At 40.5% G+C, this 24,575-nt stretch overlaps 1 non-coding gene across 1 annotated transcript; it reads left to right on the plus strand.

Moving 5' to 3' along the window:
- Positions 1 to 24,171: 24,171 nt before the first annotated feature.
- LOC148568165 (small nucleolar RNA R71) lies at positions 24,172 to 24,279 on the plus strand. The gene has a single exon (XR_015882344.1). It is a non-coding gene; the product is annotated as a small nucleolar RNA R71 (small nucleolar RNA).
- Positions 24,280 to 24,575: the final 296 nt, after the last annotated feature.

Genomic DNA, 24,575 nt, shown 5'->3' on the forward strand with positions numbered 1-24,575 from the left:
TATTGTTTTTGGAGATTGTAAATCGGGGTTTTGAAGATGAGGAACAAGTAATTTAAATTACAATTAAAATAATTAAAAGACTGTAAAATAAATAAATAACTGTAAAATAAACTTTTGGCCAGGTATGAGAAATTAGAAATCCTATCCTAGTTATCCTTATCAATGATGATGAATATTGAATCTTAATTCCACTTAGTTAGTCTTCACTTAAAGCAAGGAAAGGTCAAGTGACTAATTGTGTTGATCTTCAAATCCTAGTTAATCCCTAAGGGAAGATTGGGATTATTGAAGTTCAATTCAATTAGCAAAGATAACAATTATCAATCATGTTGAGTTTGATAACTCCTGAGTTACTGATTTCTTAACCAAGACCAAAGGGGACAAGTAAATCTACTGGAATAAAAATGTCTTCAGATTGGAAGCAACAGTAACATAAATAAAAGAAAGCAATAATAAACTGAAATACCTCAAATAACATTAATTCAAAGAATAATCTGTAACATAGAAGAATTCATAAATTAAATTGAGAAGCTAAATAAAAAGGAATGTTGAACCTGATAAAAAGAGATAATCCTGAAAGCAAAAGAAATCCTAATTCTAAATCCTAAAAGAGAGAGGAGAGAACCTCTCCCTCAAAACTACATCTAATTCATGAAAAATAACTAATTGGAGACTCTCTTCTGAATGGATGCATTCCCTCACTTCATAACCTCTGATCTGTGCCTTCTGGACTTGGATTTGGGCCAAAAAGGGCTTCAGAAATCGCTGGGAGCATTTTCTGTACTTTTTGGTGCGTAGCCTCTGTCACGCGTCCGCGTGGGTCACGCGGTCGCGTCATTTGGAGTTTTCCTTGTCACGTGGTCGCTTCAGTCATGCGTCCGCGTCATATGCGTTTCGCTTAAGGTGCGCGATCGCATCAATCACGCGGTCGCGTCACTGCCAGTTTCTTCAAAAACTCCATTTTATGCTTTCCTTCCAATTTTGTATGTTTCCTTTCCATCCTTTAAGTCATTCCTGCCTTAGAAGATCTGAAACTACTCAACACACGAATCACGGCATCGAATGGAAATAAAGGGTAATTAAAATAATTACTTTTAAAGCATAGGAAGGGAAAGTAAAACCATGAAATTTATATGAATAAGTGAGTGAAGGATTGAATAAATCACTTAAATTAGGCACAAAATATATCATAAAATATGGGTTTATCAGGTATAAAAACTAGAAATTCCATCCTAGTTATCCTTATCAGGTGTGATGGGAATTGTTTATTGCTCCCACTTAGTTAACCCTTACTAAATAAAGGAAAGTCAAGTGGACTAATCGATTTGATTCCTCAAGTCCTAGTCAACTCCTGTGGAAAGACTAGCTTTAGAGGGATCCAAATCAATCAGCAAATTCTAATTTTCAATTGACAGCTGAGTTTGATAACTCAAGTGTCACCAATTACTCAACCAACGCAAAGGGGGAAAAATCTAAATTTTTTATATCAAAATAGAAGAAAGCAATCATAAATCTGAAATACCTCGAATTGTATTAAATAGAAAATCAAATTAAACATAGGAATCCATAAACCAAATTGGCAACATCAAGTAATCAACTAAAGTAATAGAATGAATAAAGTAGAAGAGAAATTAAATTAAAGGAACATTGAACCTAGAATGAAGAAATAACCATACCCTAAGAGAAATCCTAATTCTAAAACCTAAGAGAGCCTCTCCCTCTAAAAAACTACATCTAAAACCTAAAATTGTGAATTATCAATTGTTCTCCTTGATTCCTTCAATCTCCATCCTCTATTCTGTGTTTCTGGGCTTGGATTTGGGCTGAAAAAGGGCCCAGAAATCGCTGGGGTGACTTCTGCAATTTTCTGCACGTGGCGTCCATCACGCGTGTGCGTCATTTGGAGATTTTCCTTGCCATGCGGACGTGTCGCTTGTACTTTGCACTAGGCACGCATCCGCGTCGTCTATACGTGCGCGTCGCTGCCATTTTCTTCAAAACTCCATTTTGTGCATTCCTTCCATTTTTGTGTGTTTATGTTCATGGTAATTGGCTATCATATTTTTAAAATCTTTTTCAAAAATATTTTTTTCTATTAAATCATGTGCCAAACTTTAAGTTTGGTGTTTTCTTGTTGATTTTTCAAAAAAAAAAAATTCAAAAATTTATCTTGGTTTTCAAAAAAATTTTAAGTTTGGTGTTCTTCCTTTGTGTTCTTGTGTCCTTGTGAGTCTTCAAAGTGTTCTTGAGTTTTCCTTGTGTCTTGATCTTAAAATTTTTAAGTTTGGTGTTCCTTGGTGTTTTCCCCCCAAAAAATTTTCGAAAACGAGGAGTATTAGATCTAAAAATTTTAAATCTTATGCTATATTATTGTTTTTCTCTCTTCTTAAAATTTAAAAATATCTTTTCTCTCTATTTTAAAGCATCTTTTTCGAAAATCAATTTTTAAATTTAGATTTTTTTAAAACTTCCTAACCACTTTCTCTCTCCTCAATTTTTCGAAAATCTTCACCCACTTTTATTTATTTTTATTTTATTTTCGAAATAAATTAATAAATAAATAAATAAAAATATTTTCTCTATTTTACATCATCTCCCTTTCTCCATCATGGACCTAAGCAGAAATGAACAGTCCAAGAGGACTCTGGGGTCATATTCTAACCCCTCTACTGCTTCATATGGGAGTAGTATCTGCATACCCTCCATTGGAGTCAGTAGCTTTGAGCTGAATCCTCAGCTCATTATCATGGTGCAGCAAAGTTGCCAGTATTTCGGTCTTCCACAGGAAGAACCTACAGAGTTTCTGGCACAATTTTTACAAATTGCTGACACAGTACATGATAAAGAAATAGATCAGGATGTCTACAGACTATTACTGTTTCCATTTGCTATAAAAGATCAAGCTAAGAGGTGGTTAAATAACCAACCTAAGGCCAGCATAAGGACATGGAAACAGCTGACAGAAAAATTCCTGAATCAATACTTTCCCCCAAAACGGATGACACAGCTAAGGCTGGACATCCAAGGCTTTAAACAAGGAGATAATGAATCTCTTTATGATGCCTGGGAGAGATACAGAGAGATGCTAAGCAAATGCCCCTCTGAAATGTTTTCAGAGTGGGTTCAGTTAGACATCTTCTACTATGGGCTTGCAGAAGGAGCTCAGATGTCTCTAGATTACTCAGCTGGTGGATCTATCCACATGAGAAAGACAATTGAAGAGGCTCAAGAACTCATTGATACAGTTGCCAGGAATCAGCATCTGTACCTAAGCAGTGACCCTTCCATGAAAGAAGAGGTTAAAACAGCAACTGCTGAACTCAATCCTGTGAAACAAGCTGCTGAATTCAATCAGCAATTGGACTTCCTAACAAAGCAATTAGCCAAATTCAAAGATAGACTACAAGAGACAAGGATGGCTAATATACATATGGAAGAACAGTTTAAGCAAACAAAGCAGCAGCTGTCCAGACAAATAACAGAAGAATGCCAAGCAGTTCAATTAAGAAGTGGGAAAACATTAAATACCCCACCTCAAGGCAGCAAAAAGCTAAGGAATGAGCAAACCACCCAAAATTCACCTGAGGACAGTAAGAGCCCAGGGAAAAATAATTCTGGCACTAAAACGCCAGAAAATTGGTGGAAGGCTGGCGCTGAACACCCAGACCATGCCCAAAACTGGCGTTCAACGCCAGAAACAAGGCAAAACTGGCGTTCAACGCCAGAAATGGGCAAGGATCTGGTGTTGAACGCCCAAACTGGGCAAGATCTGGCGCTGAACGCCCAAAATGGGCACAATTCTGGCGTTCAGACGCCAGGAACAGACAAGGAGTTGGCGTCTAACGTCACTCCAGTTTCTAATTCTGGCACTCAATTGCCAGTGAGGGATCAGACACATACAAATGCTGATAACAACCCCTCTAAAAAGGCTTATTCAACCACTTCTATAGGCAATAAACCTGCAGCAACTACGGTTGAGGAATATAAAGCCAAGATACCTTATCCTCAAAAACTCCGGAAAGAGGAACAGGATAAGCAATTTGCTCGCTTTGTAGATTATCTCAGGACTCTTTAAATAAAGATTCCATTTGCAGAAGCACTTGAGCAAATACCTTCTTATGCCAAGTTCATGAAAGAGATCTTGAGTCATAAAAAGGATTGGAGAGAAACAGAAAGAGTTCTCCTCACCGAAGAATGCAGTGCAGTCATTCTGAAGAGCTTTCCTGAAAAGCTTAAAGACCCTGGGAGTTTTCTGATACCATGCATATTAGAAGGTAATTGCACCAAGACAGCTTTATGCGATCTTGGGGCAAGCATCAACTTAATACCTGCATCCACTATCAGAAAGCTTGGCTTAACTGACGAAGTTAAACCGACCCGGATATGTCTCCAACTTGCTGATGGCTCCACTAAATACCCATCAGGCGTGATTGAAGACATGATTGTCAGGGTTGGGCCATTCACCTTTCCCACTGACTTTGTTGTGCTGGAAATGGAGGAGCACAAGAGTGCTACTCTCATTCTAGGAAGACCCTTCCTAGCAACTGGACGATCCCTCATTGACATCCAACAGGGGGAAATAATCCTGAGAGTCAATGATGATGAGTTCAAGTTGAACACTGTCAAAGCCATGCAGCATCCAGACACATCAACAGACTGCATGAAAGTTGATCTTATTGACTCTTTGGTAGAAGAGATCAACATGGCTGAGAATCTCGAATCAGAGTTGGAACATATCTTTAAAGATGTTCAGCCTGATTTGAAGGACTCAGAGGACATGAAAGAGCCTCTGAAATTTCTTCTGGAAGAGGAAAAACCTCCTAAACCCGAGCTCAAGCCATTACTACCATCCTTGAAATATGCATTTCTGGGAGAAGGTGATACTTTTCCAGTGATCATAAGCTCTGCTTTAAATTCACAGGAAGAGGAAGCACTTATTCAAGTGCTAAGGACACACAAGACAGCTCTTGGGTGGTCCATAGGTGACCTTAAGGGCATAAGCCCAGCTAGATGCATGCACAAAATCCTATTGGAGGATAATGCCAAACCAGTGGTTCAACCACAGAGACGGCTAAATCCAGCCATGAAGGAAGTGGTGCAGAAAGAGGTCACCAAATTACTAGAGGCTGGGATTATTTATCCTATTTCTGATAGCCCCTGGGTGAGCCCTGTCCAAGTTGTCCCAAAAAAGGGAGGCATGACAGTAATTCATAATAAAAAGAATGAACTGGTTCCTACGAGAACAGTTACAGGGTGGCGCATGTGTATTGACTACAGAAGGCTCAATACAGCCACCAAAAAGGATCATTTTCCTTTACCATTCATAGACCAGATGCTAGAAAGACTGGCAGGTCATAATTATTACTGTTTTTTGGATGGCTACTCAGGCTATAACCAGATTGCAGTAGATCCCCAGGATCAAGAGAAAACAGCATTCACATGTCCATCTGGAGTGTTTGCTTATAGAAGGATGCCATTTGGGTTGTGTAATGCGCCTGCAACCTTCCAGAGATGCATGCTCTCTATTTTCTCTGATATGGTGGAAAAATTTCTGGAAGTCTTCATGGATGACTTCTCAGTATATGGAGACTCATTTAGCTCCTGTCTGGATCACCTGAAACTTGTTCTGAAAAGATGCCAAGAGACCAACCTAGTTTTAAACTGGGAAAAATGTCACTTCATGGTGACTGAGGGGATTGTCCTTGGGCATAAAATCTCAAACAAGGGAATAGAGGTGGATCAAGCAAAAATAGAGGTAATTGAAAAATTACCACCACCTGCCAATGTTAAGGCGATCAGAAGCTTTCTGGGGCATGCAGGATTCTATAGGAGGTTTATAAAGGATTTTTCAAAAATCACAAAACCTCTAAGCAATCTGCTAGCTGCTAACACGCCATTTGTGTTTGACACAGGGTGTCTGCAGGCGTTTGAAACGCTGAAAGCTAAGCTGGTCACAGTACCAGTCGTTTCTGCACCAGACTGGACATTACCATTTGAGCTAATGTGTGATGCCAGTGATCACGCCATCGGTGCAGTACTGGGACAGAGGCATGACAAGCTTCTGCACGTCATTTATTATGCTAGTCGCGTTTTAAATGATGCTCAGAAAAATTACACAACCACAGAAAAGGAATTACTTGCAGTGGTTTATGCCATTGACAAGTTCAGATCATACTTAGTAGGATCAAAAGTGATTGTGTATACTGACCATGCTGCTCTTAAATATCTACTCACAAAGCAGGATTCAAAACCCAGGCTTATCAGATGGGTGTTGCTTCTGCAAGAGTTTGATATAGAAATAAGAGACAGAAAAGGGACAGAGAACCAAGTGGCTGATCATCTGTCCCGGATAGAGCCAGTAGAAGGGACGCCCCTTCTCTCTCTTGAGATCTCTGAAACTTTTTCGGATGAGCATTTATTCGCCATTCAGGAAACCCCATGGTTTGCCGATATTGCAAACTATAAAGCTGCAAGGTTCATACCCAAGGAGTACAACAGTATACAAAAGAAGAAATTATTCACTGATACAAAGTACTACTTGTGGGATGAACCTTATCTCTTTAAGAGATGTGCAGACGGAATAATCCGTAGGTGTGTGCCTAAAGAAGAAGCACAGAGGATCCTATGGCACTGCCATGGATCTCAATATGTAGGCCATTTCGGAGGTGAGCGAACAGCCACCAAGGTCCTCCAATGTGGCTTCTATTGGCCCACACTCTATAGAGATTCCCGAGAGTTCGTACGTAACTGTGACAGTTGCCAAAGAGCTAGTAATCTGCCTCATGGTTACGCCATGCCTCAACAAGGAATCTTGGAGATTGAGTTGTTTGACGTATGGGGAATTGACTTCATGGGACCTTTTCCACCATCATACTCAAACACTTATATTCTGGTGGCAGTTAACTATGTATCAAAATGGGTTGAGGCCATTGCCACACCCAACAATGATACTAAAACAGTGCTGAAGTTCCTCCAGAAACATATCTTTAGCAGGTTTGGTGTCCCTAGAGTACTAATTAGTGATGGGGCACTCATTTCTGCAATAAACAGCTTTACTCTGCCATGGTTCGGTATGGAATTCGCCATAAAGTGGCCACTCCATATCATCCACAAACTAATGGGCAAGCTGAAGTCTCTAACAGAGAATTAAAGTGAATCCTAGAACGGATAGTAAGTACCCGTAGAAAGGATTGGGCACGGAGCTTGGATGATGCTCTGTGGGCTTACAGAACAGCATTCAAGACCCCTATAGGGACCTCTCCATACCAACTTGTGTATGGTAAGGCATGTCACCTGCCCGTGAAACTGGAACATAAAGCCTACTGGGCAACCAGATTCCTAAACTTTGATGCCAAATTAGCAGGAGAAAAAAGATTGCTCCAGCTAAATGAGCTAGAGGAATTCAGATTCACAGCTTTCGAAAATGCCAAGCTTTATAAAGAGAAATAAAAAAAATGGCATGACAGAAAGCTGTCATCTAGAATCTTTGAACCAGGACAGAAGGTTCTGCTGTTCAACTCTAGACTCAGGCTATTCCCCGGGAAATTGAAATCCCGATGGAGGGGACCATACGTGATTACAAGTGTATCACCATATGGTTATGTGGAGCTTCAAGATATTGATTCTGATAAGAAGTTCATTGTCAATGGATAGAGAATCAAGCACTATCTTGAAGGCAACGTTGAGCAAGAATGCTCAAGGCTGAAGCTAGATTAAAAGCTCAGCAAGGTCCAGCTAAAGACAATAAAGAAGCGCTTGCTGGGAGGCAACCCAGCCATGGGGCATCAATCCTCTAAGCATTTTGCCCTATTTTTATTTTTATTTGTTTATATAAAGTTCACTGACACTAAGGTAAAGAACCATTTGCATAAGTTTACAGGGTTACAGAAGGAATCTGCACACAAAACAGAGATAGGGAGCTCACTGGCAAGAAAACGCCAGTAAGGATAGCTATCTGGCATTCAACGCCAGAGAAGGGCAACAACTGGGTGTTGAACGCCCAGGAGAGTAGCAATTGGGCGTTGAACGCCCAAAACAGGCAGTGTTTGGGCGTTCAAACGCCAGGATGGTGGGGAGGAGCTCTCCTTCTACCCATCTCCTTTCTTTTCTTTTGTTTGAGGACAAGCAAAGCTCTAAGTTTGGTGTGCTTATCCATGATCACTAAGATCATGGCCCCTAAAGGAAAACAACCCACTCCAAGAGGCAAGGACCAAGCACCTCATAGACTAGAGGAACATCCACTTCCAAACCTCAAGGTTGTTGAGTTCTAATCTTAGCCTTAACTCTGTGATAATTGTCCTTATTTTAGTTTTACCTTAGGAGTCATATAGTAGTAATTAGTATCTATTTTGATTTTATCTCCAATTAAGTTATAGTCTATTTTTCTCATCATCATTAAACATGAATAAAATAGTAGATCTTTTGAATAAGAGACAATAAAATTTCGAGTTTTTAATAAGAGAAATTCTAATTAGTTACATGTGGTGGCAATGCTTTCTGTCTTCTGAATGAATGCTTGAACAGTGCATATGTCTTTTGAATTTGTTGTTTAATACTGTTAAATATGTTGGCTCTTGAAAGAATGGTGAACATGAGACATGTTATTGATAATCTGAAAAATCATAAAAATGATTCTTGAAGCAAGAAAAAGCAGCAAAGAATAAAGCTTGTAGAAAAAAATAGAGAAAGAAAAAGAAAAAGCAAGCAGAAAAAGCCAAAGCTCTTAAAACCAAAAGGCAAGAGCAAAAAGCCAAATATCCCTTAAAACCAAAAGGCAAGGGTAACAAAAAAAGGATCCAAAGGCTTTGAGCATCAGTGGATAGGAGGGCCTAATGGAATAAAATCCTGGCCTAAGCGGCTAAACCAAGCTGTCCCTAACCATGTGCTTGTGGCGTGAAGGTGTCAAGTGAAAACTTGAAACTGAGCGGTTAAACTCAAGGTCCAAAGCAAAAAGAAGAGTGTGCTTAAGAACTCTGGACACCTCTAATTGGGGACTTTAGCAAAGCTGAGTCACAATCTAAAAGGTTCACCCAATTATGTGTCTGTGGCATTTATGTATCCGGTGGTAATACTGGAAAACAAAGTGCTTAGGGCCATGACCAAGACTCATAAAATAGCTGTGTTCAAGAATCATCATACTAAAATAGGATACTCAATAACACTATCTGAATTCTAAGTTCCAATAGATGCCAATCACTCTGAGCTTCAATGGATAAAGTGAGATGCCAAAACTGTTCGGAAGCAAAAAGCTACTAGCCCCGCTCATCTAATTAGAATCTGAGCTTCATGCAAAAAAAAACTCTGAGATATTATTGCTTCTCAATCTATTAGTCTTCTATTTTATTTGTCTAGTTTCTTGAGGACAAGCAACAGTTTAAGTTTGGTGTTGTGATGAGCGGATATTTTATACGCTTTTTGGGGTTAATTTCATATAGTTTTTAGGATATTTTAGTTAGTTTTTAGTTTAATTCTATTAGTTTTTAGGAAAAATTCATATTTCTGGACTTTACTATGAGTTGTGTGTTTTTCTGTAATTTCAGGTATTTTTCTGGCTGAAATTGAGGGAGCTGAGCAAAAATCTGATTCAGGCTGAAAAAGGACTGCTGATGCTGTTGGATTCTGACCTCCCTGCACTCAAAGTGGATTTTCTGGAGCTATAGAACTCGAAATGGCGCGCTTTTAATTGCGTTGGAAAGTAGACATCCAGGGCTTTCCAGCAATATATAATAGTCCATACTTTGCATGAGGATAGACGACGTAAACTGGCGTTCAACGCCAGTTCTCTGCCCAATTCTGGCGTCCAGCGCCAGAAAAGGATCAAAAGTTGGAGTTCAACGCCAGAAATAGAGCCAAACCTGGCGTTGAACGCCCAAAACAGCCTTATGCACGTGAATTGCTTAAGTCTCAGCCCCAGCACACACCAAGTGGGCTCCAGAAGTGGATCTCTGCACCATCTATCAGAGTTTACTCATTTTCTGTAAACCTAGGCTACTAGTTTAGTATTTAAACAACTTTTAGAGACTTATTTTACATCTCATGACATTTTAGATCTGAACTTTGTACTCTTTGATGGCATGAGTCTCTAAACTCCATTGTTGGGGGTGAGGAGCTCTGCTGTGTCTTGATGAATTAATGCAAGTATTTCTGTTTTCTATTCAAACACGCTTGTTCCTATCTAAGATGTTCATTCGCGCTTAACTGTGATGAAGGTGATGATCCGTGACACTCATCACCATTCTCAACCCATGAACGTGTGCCTGACAACCACCTCCGTTCTATATCAGATTGAATGAGTATCTCTTAGATCTCTTAATCAGAATCTTCGTGGTATAAGCTAGAACTGAAGGCGGCATTCATGAGAATCCGGAAAGTCTAAACCTTGTCTGTGGTATTCCGAGTAGGATTCAAGAATTGAATGACTGTGACGAGCTTCAAACTCCTGAAGGCTGGGCGTTAGTGACAAACGCAAAGGAATCAAGGGATTCTATTCCAACCGGATCGAGAACCAACCGGTGATTAGCCGTGCTGTGACAGAGCGCGTGAGCGTAGTTTTCACTGGAAGGATGGAAGGTAGCCATTGACAACGGTGATCCACCAACACACAGCTTGCCATAGGAGGACGTGCATGCGTGAACAAGAAGACAGAGGAAAGCAGAGATTCAGAAGACAAAGCATCTCCAAAACTCCAACATATTCTCCATTACTGCATAACAAGTAACCTTTAATCCATGCTCTCTTGTTTATTTGCAATTCAACTGATAAACATAATTGACTTCCTGACTAAGATTTACAAGATAACCATAGATTGCTTCAAACCAACAATCTCCGTGGGATTCGACCCTTACTCACGTGAGGTATTACTTGGACGACCCAGTGCACTTGCTGGTTAGTGGTACGAGTCGTGAAAAGTGTGATTCACAATTTGTGCACCAATGTTGACCAAACTATTTGACGTACTTCAAGTATAGAAGTAGACTTAATGAGTTTGGTTCCTCATAATTGTCAAGATATGGTTATTAGACAAGGATGGTGACCCCAATTCCCATGCCTAGCCAAGAGTTGCTTTTATCATTCATATTTGAAAACCCAAATTTTCAATTACTTGTCTTAGTAGAGTTACTTGTTTAGCTTAGAATAGAATCATATTGGATGTTGCTTTGTTAGTTTGGAATTGCTCATATCTTGCTTAGTTATTTGACTTAGTTTCTTGCAATTTAAGATTACTTGCTTGTTAAGATTCCTAGTTTAATTTCTTGCTCATGACTCACAACCCCGGATTTCTAACCAATGTTGAAGCACATGTTTGCCCATTCCTTGTGAGACGACCCGAAGTCTGAATACTTCGGTTATTTCTATTGGGGTTGAACTTGTGACAACCAAATCCCTCTTTAAATTTGATACTCGAGGCTTGTTGTTGGTAGAGCTATACTTGCAACGCGACCTTATTGAGAAAATCTTTACCGACGTAACCCCGAGCTCCATCAGGATCCTTTATATAGTTTGTGGATGACTTTTTAGTGCCGTTTTGATTTGTGCTTTTGCCTTTTAAGTAGTGTCTTTTTTCAAGACTTCGTACCTTTCAAAAAAGCATTCCTGGCCTTCCTCTGACTGTTGCGAGATGTCTTTGTCCCTTTTGTGGATCTTTTGTAGTGTTGGAACTTTTGTTGTCCGACCTCTTTTTGTTTGTCGAGGTGATCGTTTGGGCTAATTTGTCCGACAACTTTTTAGTGTTCTCGTAGAACCCTTTTTAGTCAGTCTGAACAATTTTGATAGCCTTGTCGTGGAGTCGTGGCTTTTTGGCAGAACTGTGTTCCTTCTAGCGCACACCTTTTGTTGGTCTGACTTCTCTAGTCGATCCTTCTTCAGTTATTTTTAGTAATTTATTTTTTCTTAGACCTCGTCAGGCCACTTTCTATGGATTACTTTTTATAACTTTGTCGCTTTGATCGGTCTGGTCTGACTTCTTCTTGTCGGTCCTTCTCGAGTTATTTTTAGCAATCCATTTTTTTTCAGACCTCGTCAGGCCTCTTTCTATGAATTACTTTTTATAACATTGTCGCTTTGGTCGATTGGTCCGACTTCTTCATGTCGGTCCACCCTAAGTTATTTTTAGCAATCTATTTTTTCTCAGACCTCGTCAGGCCTCTTTCTATGGATTACTTTTTATAACTTTTTGTCGCTTTCATCTTGCCGACTTTGTCGTGATCGGATGGTGAATTTTGTTTTCACCTTGCCGACCTTGTCGTGGTCGGACAGTAAATTTGGTTTTCACCTTGCCGACTTGTAGCTTTGTAATCGGACGATGAATTTTGGTTTTCATCTTACCGACCTTGTCGTGATCGAATGGTGAATTTGGTTTTCACCTTGCCAACCTGTAGCTTTGTTTTCGGACGCTGAATTTTTGCGCTCAGATTAATGCGTCTTGGTTGGAAACTTTTTAGGGAATCCTTCTAGGTCAGGCAATCTTTTAGATCTCGGCCTGGCGCCCTTCTTAGATTGCAGGCATGCCATGACCTTGGTACCTCTCGCCCCTCGAGGTCGGATACTTTGTGGTGACCTTTCCCCAGTACTTCTGGACAACTTGGTATGGTCTTTTCTAGTTGGCTACTAGCTTCCCTTCTCCTGACCGACATTAGGTCCATTCGATGCTTTAGTGCTTCCTTTCTAATCCGAGCACTTTTTTGGACTTCTGGAAGTGGGTCGAGCTCTTCCCTTTGAGTTTGGGAGTTGGTATCTTCGTTGTTCTTGATTTGAGCCGTTTCTCATCTTCTTTTCTGCAGGTTAGTCTTTCTTTTCTCTCTCTTTTGTTTTGACCTTTTGTTTGAGAGGTGTTCAAACTGTTTGGGTATAGATTGTCAACTTCTCTTCTTTGTGTTCTTGCCCTGTTGTTACCTCTAAAGGGTGCCCCTGGACTTTCATGTGAGTCCTGGGGTTTTCCTTTTACTGTTGTATCTAGCACTTGATGTTTTGCTGTTATTGTCCGAGTTGTTTCTTTATTTGCCCGAGTTGTTTGGTAGTAACCCCATTTTTCTTTTCTTACTGTAGGAATAGTTGACTTATGTCTTCCCTTACTAACATTGCTGAGATGTCTACTAAGATCCCGGACGGCATGTCTGACTGGCTGGATTCCATAGTTTTAATGTGTGTTACTGTGGCTGACCCTGAGTACTGTGTGCGACTTAGGAGGTTCCATAAAATATGTAGGGATAGGGATGAGGAGAAGAATTATGAGTTAATGTCGCCAGACTCTGAAGAGAGGGTTTGTTTTCCTTCCTTGACTCCGGGGGAACGACCCTGACCTGATATGGTTAGGACCTTTTCTTCCTCCGAGGTTGATGGATTTTGCAGTGTTTCTTGGATGAGGCTTCTATTATTGCCCCCTGGTTTGGTGTTGGCTAGTGTTGAAAGTGCACCAGCTCAGGCATTCTGTTCCCGAGGTATATGTCGGACCTCATATCCCCCGAATTGTCCGAGCTGTTGGTGCTGGTTAGTTTCGAAAGTACATCAGCTTGGGCATTCTGTTCCTGAGGTATATGTCAGACCTCATAACCCCTGGATTCTCCGAGTTGTTTTCTGGTTTTGTCTAGGGTCCCCCGAATTGCCTGAGCTGTCCGAGCCAGATACTTGTGATTTGATGGCTGTCCGAGCTTCATATCGAAGATCGAATTCAGATAACTCAGCTGCCCACTGTAGGATTCTTCCAGCTAAGTCTGTTTTCTGTAGGATGCCTTTTATGGGCTGGTTGGTCCGAACTCTGATAGTGTGAGCTTGAAAGTATGGGTGGAGTCGTCGAGAAGTGAGTATGAGGGCGTAGGCGAACTTTTTCTATCTTTTGATAGTTTAGTTTGGCCCCTTATAGAGCTTTGCTAATGAAGTAGACGGTTGTTGCCCACTTTCGTCTTCTCTGACTAGTGCTGAGGCTATTGCCCGACTTTTCACTGCGAGGTATAATATGAGTTCTTGACTTTTCCGTGGTTTGGTAAGAATGGGTGGTTGCCCCAAGAATTTTTGAAATCTCGGAAGGCTTTTTCGCACTCCGTTGTCCTTTTCAAACCTCTCTCCCTTCCTTAATATACCTCTTTGAGGTGTCTTTTGCGAGATGATTTAGAGATCCCTCCTCCTGCGAATCCTTCATTTATCATATGAACATGTCTCTTAGGGGTGTGAGGTGGACGTTCAACTCGTCCGACTTCTTCGGTGTGAGGTGGACGTTCAACTCGTCTGACCTCTTCGGTGTGAGGTGGACGTTCAGCTCGTTCGACCTCTTCGGTGTGAGGTGGACATTCAACTCGCCCGACCTCTTCAGTATGAGGCGGACGTTCAACTCGTCCAACCTCTTCGGTGTGAGGTGGATGTTCAACTCGTCCGATCTCTTCGGTGTGAGGTGGACGTTCAACTCGTCCGACCTCTTCGTCCCTTCTTCTTTTTCTGGGTTCATCCGTTTTGTTGGCTAAGTACCGATCTAGTCGCCCCTCTCTTACCAATTTTTCTATGATATTCTTTAAGTCGAAGCACTTGTTGGTAGGATGTCCATAGATTTGGTGGTGTTCACAGTATTCTGTCCGATTTCCTCCTCATTTTTACTTTTGATTGGGCGAGGTGGTGGGATCTTTTCAGTGTGGGATATTTCTCGGTAAACATCCACAAGAGACACCCGAAGAGGGGTGTAATTGTGGTATTTTCTAGGCTTCTCTTCGGGTTGATCTTCTTTTTTCTTGGACTCTTTATCCTTGTCCCGAGATGAGTAGGAGAATCCAGGCTTTGAGGTCTCTCCTAGTCGAGAGTTCTCCTCCATGTTGATGTATTTCCCTACCCGTTCTTGTACTTCATTTAGAGATGTTGGATGTTTCTTTGATATGGAGTGACTAAAGGGTCCTTCCCGTAGGCCATTGATGAGACCCATGATGGCTGCTTCTGTTGGTAGACTTTGTATGTCCAGGCATGCTTTGTTGAATCTTTTCATGTAAGATCAAAGACTCTCTCGATCTCCTTGCTTGATTCCTAATAGGCTTGAGGCGTGTTTGGCCTTGTCCTTCTGGATGGAAAATCTGGCAAAAAACTTTTTGGCTAAGTCATCAAAACTTGTGATGGATCTGGGAAGCACACTGTCAAACCACTTAATTGTTGTCTTTGTTAGGGTAGTTGGGAAGGCTTTGCAATGAATAGCGTCCGAGGCGTCGGTGAGATACATTCTGCTTCTAAAATTGCTGAGATGAAGGCTTGGATCGGACGTACCGTCGTATGGGGTCATGTCGGGAGCTTTAAAATCCTTTGGAACTTTAGCTTTCAAGATTTCTTTGGTGAAGGGATCTTGATTCTTGTGGGAGTTGTCATCGTGACCGGGTTGAATGGTTTTGGTTTTTAGGTCCACTTCGAGTTTTAGGAGCTTATCTTCTAACTCTCGGTGTCGCCTAGTTTATCTCCGGAGGCTTCTCTCGGCTTTACGCTGGTATTCTGCCTCCTGTTCGAGCTGCTTGAGACGATTCTGCTGTTCACGAAGGGCTTCTAAGATTTTCATATTTGGAGAATGCTTGTCTCCGTTTGGTTGAGATGTGTCCTTCGGCGTGATGTCCGCATTCTTATGTGGTGTTCTATTTTTCAAATAAGAGTTATGGTCGTTGTCAAGGTTGTCCACCATGATGATGGAATGACTTCCAAGGTCTCCGGCAACGGCGCCGATGTTCCGAGGGTTACCTGAAACTGAAGGTCGATCTCGGATGAGATCTGCTGTGGTGGCCGGAACTGTCGTGTCCGACTTGTTGGATCTGGGGGCTTGGGCGGTCGTGTCCGACCTGTTGGATCTGATGGTCGGAGCTGCCGTGTCCGACCTGATGGAACTGGTGGAGCTGGAGATGCTGCTGATCCTTCGTTACCGGAGGGTGGTGGTACCTGCAAGAGACTCCGATGCTTAAGTTAGCATGGGCTTTAAGCAGGTTTTTAGTAGAATCAGAGTATGAGTTATACCTGAGAGCTCTAGTGTATTTATAATAGTGTGGAGTGACCTTTCTAGAGATAAGATAGTTATCTTATCTTATTTACAAGAGGACTTTTGCTAGTAAAGAATTTCATAAAAGTAATCACGTTGTAAGTATAGTTTCTAAACCAACAAAGAATCCTTTCGTACAAAAGTTTTGGTTGTCACAAGTAACAAAACCCAATAAAATTTATAATTGAAGTATTTAAACCTCGGGTCATCTCTCAAGAAGTTGCAGGGAAGTATGATTTATTATTGGTTATTGAAAAGGGTATATTTTTGGGTTTTTGAAATAAGGAACAGGAAAATAAACTGGCAAGAAAGTAAATTAATTATCATGAAAACCATTACAAGGTATTGACGTTAGGATTTTTGCCAGTAAAAAATTTTATAAAAACAGTCGCGTTGTAGATATAGTTTCTAAACCAACAGAAATCCCTTCGTACAAACGTTTTGGTTGTCACAAGTAACAAACCCCTTAAAAATTGATAACCGAAGTATTTAAACCTCGGGTCGTCTTCTCAAGGAACTGCAAGGAAGTATGTTCTTATTATTGTTTTTGGAGATTGTAAATCGGGGTTTTGAAGATGAGGAACAAGTAATTTAAATTACAATTAAAATAATTAAAAGACTGTAAAATAAATAAATAACTGTAAAATAAACTTTTGGCCAGGTATGAGAAATTAGAAATCCTATCCTAGTTATCCTTATCAATGATGATGAATATTGAATCTTAATTCCACTTAGTTAGTCTTCACTTAAAGCAAGGAAAGGTCAAGTGACTAATTGTGTTGATCTTCAAATCCTAGTTAATCCCTAAGGGAAGATTGGGATTATTGAAGTTCAATTCAATTAGCAAAGATAACAATTATCAATCATGTTGAGTTTGATAACTCCTGAGTTACTGATTTCTTAACCAAGACCAAAGGGGACAAGTAAATCTACTGGAATAAAAATGTCTTCAGATTGGAAGCAACGGTAACATAAATAAAAGAAAGCAATAATAAACTGAAATACCTCAAATAACATTAATTCAAAGAATAATCTGTAACATAGAAGAATTCATAAATTAAATTGAGAAGCTAAATAAAAAGGAATGTTGAACCTGATAAAAAGAGATAATCCTGAAAGCAAAAGAAATCCTAATTCTAAATCCTAAAAGAGAGAGGAGAGAACCTCTCCCTCAAAACTACATCTAATTCATGAAAAATAACTAATTGGAGACTCTCTTCTGAATGGATGCATTCCCTCACTTCATAACCTCTGATCTGTGCCTTCTGGACTTGGATTTGGGCCAAAAAGGGCTTCAGAAATCGCTGGGAGCATTTTCTGTACTTTTTGGTGCGTAGCCTCTGTCACGCGTACGCGTGGGTCACGCGTCCGCGTGGGTCACGCGTCCGCGTGGGTCACGCGTCCGCGTGGGTCACGCGGTCGCGTCATTTGGAGTTTTTCTTGTCACGTGGTCGCTTCAGTCATGCGTCCGCGTCATATGCGTTTCGCTTAAGGTGCGCGATCGCATCAATCACGCGGTCGCGTCACTGCCATTTCGCGCTGGCATGCGGCCGCGTCGTCCATACGATCGCGTCACTGCCAGTTTCTTCAAAAACTCCATTTTATGCTTTCCTTCCAATTTTGTATGTTTCCTTTCCATCCTTTAAGTCATTCCTGCCTTAGAAGTTCTGAAACTACTCAACACACGAATCACGGCATCGAATGGAAATAAAGGGTAATTAAAATAATTACTTTTAAAGCATAGGAAGGGAAAGTAAAACCATGAAATTTATATGAATAAGTGAGTGAAGGATTGAATAAATCACTTAAATTAGGCACAAAATATATCATAAAATATGGGTTTATCAGGTATAAAAACTAGAAATTCCATCCTAGTTATCCTTATCAGGTGTGATGGGAATTGTTTATTGCTCCCACTTAGTTAACCCTTACTAAATAAAGGAAAGTCAAGTGGACTAATCGATTTGATTCCTCAAGTTCTAGTCAACTCCTGTGGAAAGACTAGCTTTAGAGGGATCCAAATCAATCAGCAAATTCTAATTTTCAATCCACAGCTGAGTTTGATAACTCAAGTGTCACCAATTACTCAACCAAAGCAAAGGGGGAAAAATCTAAATTTTTTATATCAAAATAGAAGAAAGCAATCATAAATCTGAAATACCTCGAATTGTATTAAATAGAAAATCAAATTAAACATAGGAATCCATAAACCAAATTGGCAACATCAAGTAATCAACTAAAGTAATAGAATGACTAAAGTAGAAGAGAAATTAAATTAAAGGAACATTGAACCTAGAATGAAGAAATAACCATACCCTAAGAGAAATCCTAATTCTAAAACCTAAGAGAGCCTCTCCCTCTAAAAAACTACATCTAAAACCTAAAATTGTAAATTATCAATTGTTCTCCTTGATTCCTTCAATCTCCAGCCTCTATTCTGTGTTTCTGGGCTTGGATTTGGGCTGAAAAAGGGCCCAGAAATCGCTGGGGTGACTTCTGCAATTTTCTGCACGTGGCGTCCGTCACGCGTGTGCGTCATTTGGAGATTTTCCTTGCCATGCGAACGTGTCGCTTGTACTTTGCACTAGGCACGCATCTGCGTCGTCTATACGTGCGCGTCGCTGCCATTTTCTTCAAAACTCCATTTTGTGCATTCCTTCCATTTTTGCGTGTTTCCTTTCTGTCCTCTAAGCTATATCTTACCTATGAAGCCTGAAATTACTTAACACATGGATCACGGCATCAAATGGTGATAAAGGATAATTAAAATTAAAATTTTTAAGGCATATGGTGTACGAAATTGTGATCCCTGGTAATGGCTCCAAAAACTTGGTGCTCTAATCTTAATTCATAATTTGTCACAACTTCGATACAACTAACCAGCAAGTGCATTGGGTCGTCCAAGTAATAAAACCTTACGTGAGTAAGGGTCGATCCCACGGAGATTGTTGGTATGAAGCAAGCTATGGTCATCTTGTAAATCTCAGTCAGGCGGATATCAAATGGTTATGGAGTTTTTGAATAATAATAATAATAAATAAACAGAAAATAAAGATAGAAATACTTATGTAATTCATTGGTGAGAATTTCAGATAAGCGTATAGAGATGCTTTCACTCCTCTGAACCTCTGCTTTCCTACTGTCTTCATCCAACCAGTCCTACTCATTTCCATGGCAAGCTTTCTGTAAGGCATCACCGTTGTCAATAGCTACATCCCATCCTCTCTGTGAAAAAGGTCCAAATGCTCTGTCACGGCACGGCTAATCATCTGGAGATTCTCGATCATACTGGAATAGGATTCAGCCTCCTTTTGCGTCTGTCACTACGCCCAGCACTCGCGAGTTTGAAGTTCGTCACAGCCATCCCTTCCCAGATCCTACTCGGAATACCACAGACAAGGTTTAGACTTTCCGGATCTCAAGAATGGCCATCCATGGGTTCTAACTTATACCACGAAGATTCTAATATCTCGGACTCGGTCCTCTGTATTAGATATCTAAGAGATACTCATTCTAGCTTATTTGCATGTAGAACGGAAGTGTTTGTCAGGCACGCGTTCATAAGTGAGAATGATGATGAGCGTCACATAATCATCACATTCATCATGTTCTTGGGTGCGAATGGATATCTTAGAAGCGGAATAAGTTGAATTGAATAGAAAACAGTAGTACTTTTCATTAAATCATGAGGAACAGCAAAGCTCCACACCTTAATCTATGGACTGCAGAAACTCTACCGTTGAAAATATATAAGTGATAATGGAGTTCATTGGTCTCGGCCCCAGAGGGGAACCGGAGTAACCAAGACATCAAAATGATCCGAAGATCAAAAGATAATCCAAAGATGTAAATACAATAGTAAAAAGTTCTATTTATACTAAACTAGCTACTAGGGTTTACAGAAGTAAGTAATTGATGCATAAATCCACTTCCAGGGCCCACTTGGTGTGTGCTTGGACTGAGCTTGAAGTATACACGTGCAGAGGCTTCTTTTGGAGTTGAACGCCAAGTTGTAACGTGTTTTTGGCGTTCAACTCTAGTTCGTGACGTGTTTCTGGCGTTTAACTCCAGACTGCAGCGTAGAACTGGCGTTCAACGCCCTTTTGAGTCATCTAAACTCGGGCAAAGTACGGACTATTATATATTGATAGAAAGCCCTGGATGTCTACTTTCTAACGCCGTTAAGAGCGCGCCATTTGGAGTTCTGTAGCTCCAGAAAATCCACTTTGAGTGCAGGGAGGTTAGAATCCAACAGCATCAGCATTCCTTCTTCAACCTCTGAATCTGATTTTTGCTCACAGCCAGAAAATACTATAAATTCCAAAATATCAATGAAACATAGCCCCAATCAGATGAGTGGGACTTGTAGCTTTTTGCCTCTTGAATAGTTTTGGCATCTCACCTTATCCATTGAAGTTCAGAATGATTGGCATCTATAGGAACTCAGAGTTCAGATATTGTTATTGATTCTCCTAGTTCAGTATGTTGATTCTTGAACACAGCTACTTTATGAGTCTTGGCTGTGGCCCTAAGCACTTTGTTTTCCAGTATTACCACCGGATATATAAATGTCACAGACACATAATTGGGTGAACCTTCTCAGATTGTGAGTCAGCTTTGCTAAAGTCTCCAATTAGAGGTGTCTAGGGTTCTTAAGCACACTCTTCTTTTTGCTTTGGACCTTGACTTTAACCGCTCAGTCTCAAGTTTTCACTTGACACCTTCACGCCACAAGCACATGGTTAGGGACAGCTTGGTTTAGCCGCTTAGGCTAGGATTTTATTCCTTTAGGCCCTCCTATCTACTGATGCTCAAAGCCTTGGATCCTTTTTATTTACCCTTGCCTTTTGGTTTTAAGGGTTATTGGCTTTTTGCTCTTGCCTTTTGATTTTAAGAGCTTTTGGCTTTTTCTGCTTGCTTTTTCTTTTTCTCTTTTTTTTTTGCTATTTTGCTCTCTTTTTTTTTCTGCAAGCTTTTGTATTCACTGCTTTTTCTTGCTTCAAGAATTATTTTGATGATTTTTCAGATTATCAAATAACATGTCTCCTTGTCATCATTCTTTCAAGAGCCAACATATTTAACATTCTAAAACACCAACTTCAAAAAGACATATGCACTGTTCAAGCATTCATTCAGAAAACAAAAAGTATTGTCACCACATCAAAATAATTAAACTAGTTTCAAGGATAAATTTGAAACCATGTACTTCTTGTTCTTTTGTAATTAAAATATTTTTCCATTTAAGAGAGATAATGGATTCATATTCACTACTTTAAGGCATAGACACTTGAATACTAATGATCATGTAATAAGACACAAATATAGATAAACATTTAACATAAAAATGAAAAATAGAGAATTTAAGAACAAGGAATGAGTCCACCTTAGTGATGGTGGCATTTTCTCCTTGAGCAACCAATGATGTCCTTGAGCTCTTCTATGTCTCTTCCTTGTCTTTGTTGCTCCTCCCTCATTGCTCTTTGATCTTCTCTAATTTCATGAAGGATGATGGAGTGCTCTTGATGTTCCACCCTTATTTGCTCCCAATAATTGTGTGGAGGAAAATGTATCCCCTGAGGTATCTCAGGGATCTCTTGATTTGCAGTCAAATGTTCTACCACTGAGCTATAGACCCTTGAGATGAATCTCTCCATCTCCTATGACTCGGAGGTGGAAGCTTCTGTCTTCCCTTTCCTTTTTCTAGAGGTTTCTCTGGCCTTAGGTGCCATCAATGGTTATGGAAAAACAAAAAAAAGCTATGCTTTTACCACACCAAACTTAGAATGTTGCTCGCCCTCGAGCAAAAGAAGAAAGAATAGAAGAAGATGAAGATATGGAGGAGATGGAGGGTTGTGTGTATTCGGCTATATGGGTGGGATTGGGTGGAAAAGAGATTTTGAATTTTGAAGGTAGGTGGGGTGTATGGATGTGAGTGGTGAAGAGGTGATGGGGAAGAGAGATTGAGGTGATTGGTGAAGGGTTCTTGGGAAAGGGTGATATAGGATTATGAGGAGGGAAGGTGAGTGGAGGTATGTAGGGATCCTGTGGGATCCACAGATCCTGAGGTGTCAAGGATTTACATCCCTACACTAATTAGGCATGTAAAATGCCTTTGCATGCATTTCAGGCGTTTAAACGCCGAAGTGATGCTTGTTCTGGGCGTTCAACGCCCATATGCAGCATATTTTTGGCATTGAATGCCAGTTCCATGCTTGTTTCTGGCGTTCAGCGCCAGCTCCATGCTCTGTTCTGGCATTGAACGCCAGCCAGATGCTCCTTACTGGCATTTGAACGCCAGTGAGTCCTTCCTCCAGGGCGTGATTTTTCTTCTGCTGTTTTTTATTCTATTTTTAATTTTTTGATTTATTTTGTGACTCCACATGATCCTGAACCTAATAAAACATAAAAATAAAATTAGATAAATAAAAATTGGGTTGCCTCCCAACAAGCGCTTCTTTAATGTCAATAGCTTGACAGTGGGCTCTCATGGAGCCACACAGGTGATCAGGTCAATTTTATAGACTCCCAACACCAAACTTAGAGTTTGGATATGGGAGTTCAACACTAAACTTAGAGTTTGGCTGAGGCCTCCCAACACCAAACTTAGAGTTTGACTGTGGGGGCTTTAGTTAACTCTGTACTGAGAGAAGCTTTCTATTCTTCCTCTCCATTGTTACAGAAGGAGATTCTTGAGTTTTAAACACAAAGTTGTCCTTATTCAGTTGAAGGATCAATTCTCCTCTGTCTACATCAATCACAGCTCTTGCTGTGGCTAGGAAGGGTCTTCCAAGGATGATGGATTCATCCTCATCCTTCCCAGTGTCTAAGATTATGAAATCAGCAGGAATGTAAAGGCCTTCAACCTTTACCAGCACGTCCTCTACTTGTCCATAAGCTTGTTTTCTGGAGTTGTTTGCCATCTCTAATGAGATTCTGGCAGCTTGCACCTCAAAGATTCCCAGTTTCTCCATTACAGAGAGTGGCATGAGGTTTATCCCTGACCCAAGGTCACATAGAGCCTTCTCAAAGGTCATGGAGCCTATGGTACAAGGTATTAAGAACTTTCCAGGATCCTGTTTCTTCTGAGGCAATCTCAGTTGATCCAGATCACTCAGTTCATTGGTGAGCAAGGGAGGTTCATCTTCCCAAGTCTCATTACCAAATAATTTGACATTTAGCTTCATGATTGCACCAAGGTACTTGGCAACTTGCTCTTCAGTAACATCCTCATTCTCTTCAGAAGAAGAATACTCATCAGAGCTCATGAAGGGCATAAGGAGGTTCAATGGAATCTCTATGGTCTCTAGATGAGCCTCAGATTCCTTTGGTTCCTCAAAGGGAAACTCCTTGTTAATCACTGGACGTCCCAGGAGGTCTTCCTCCTTGGGATTCACGTGCTCCCCTTCCTCCTTGGATTCGGCCATGATTGTTATATCAATGGCCTTGCACTCTCTCTTTGGATTCTCTTCTGTATTGCTTGGGAGAGTACTAGGAGGAGTTTCAGTGATCTTCTTACTCAGCTGGCCCACTTGTGCCTCCAAATTTCTAATGGAGGACCTTGTTTCATTCATGAAACTCAAAGTGGCCTTAGATAGATCAGAGACTAAATTTGCCAAGCTAGATGGATTCTGTTCAGAATTCTCTGTCTGTTGCTGAGTGGATGATGGAAAAGGTTTACTATTGTTAAACCTGTTTCTTCCACCATTAGTAAAGCCTAGTTGAGGCTTTTGTTGATCCTTCCATGAGAAATTTGGGTGATTTCTCCATGAGGGGTTATAGGTGTTTCTATAAGGTTCACCCATATAATTTACCTCTGCTATTGCAGGGTTCTCAGGATCGTAAGCTTCTTCTTCAGAAGATGCTTCTTGAGTACTGTTGGATGCAGCTTTCATTCCATTCAGACTTTGAGAAATCATATTGACTTGCTGAGTCAATATTTTATTCTGAGCCAATATGGCATTCAGAGTATCAATTTCAAGAACTCCCTTCTTCTGAGGCATCCCATTACTCACAGGATTCCTCTCAGAAGTGTACATAAACTGGTTATTAGCAACCATGTCAATAAGTTCTTGAGTTTCTGCATGCATTTTCTTTAGGTGAATGGATCCACCTGCAGAAGTATCCAATGACATCTTAGCTAATTCAGACAGACCATCATAGAATATATCCAGGATGGTCCATTCTGAAAGCATGTCAGAAGGATACTTTTTGGTCAGTTGCTTGTATCTCTCCCAAGCTTCATAGAGGGATTCACCTTCCTTCTGTCTGAAGGTTTGAACATCCCCTCTAAGCTTACTAAGCTTTTGAGGAGGGAAGAACTTGGCTAAGAAAGCCGTGACCAGCTTATCCCAAGAGTTCAGGCTATCTTTAGGTTGAGAATCCAACCATATTCTAGCTCTGTCTCTCATAGCAAAAGGGAAAAGCATGAGCCTGTAGACTTCAAGATCTACTCCATTAGTCTTAACAGTATCACATATCTGCAAGAATTCAGTTAAGAACTGAAAAGGATCTTCAGCTAGAAGTCCATGAAACTTGCAGTTTTGTTGCATCAGAGAAACTAATTGAGGTTTAAGCTCAAAATTGTTTGCTC

Source organism: Arachis ipaensis, chromosome B4 (assembly GCF_059453495.1).
Source record: "Arachis ipaensis isolate K30076 ecotype BB chromosome B4, ASM5945349v1, whole genome shotgun sequence".
NCBI classification, from domain to species: domain Eukaryota; kingdom Viridiplantae; phylum Streptophyta; class Magnoliopsida; order Fabales; family Fabaceae; genus Arachis; species Arachis ipaensis.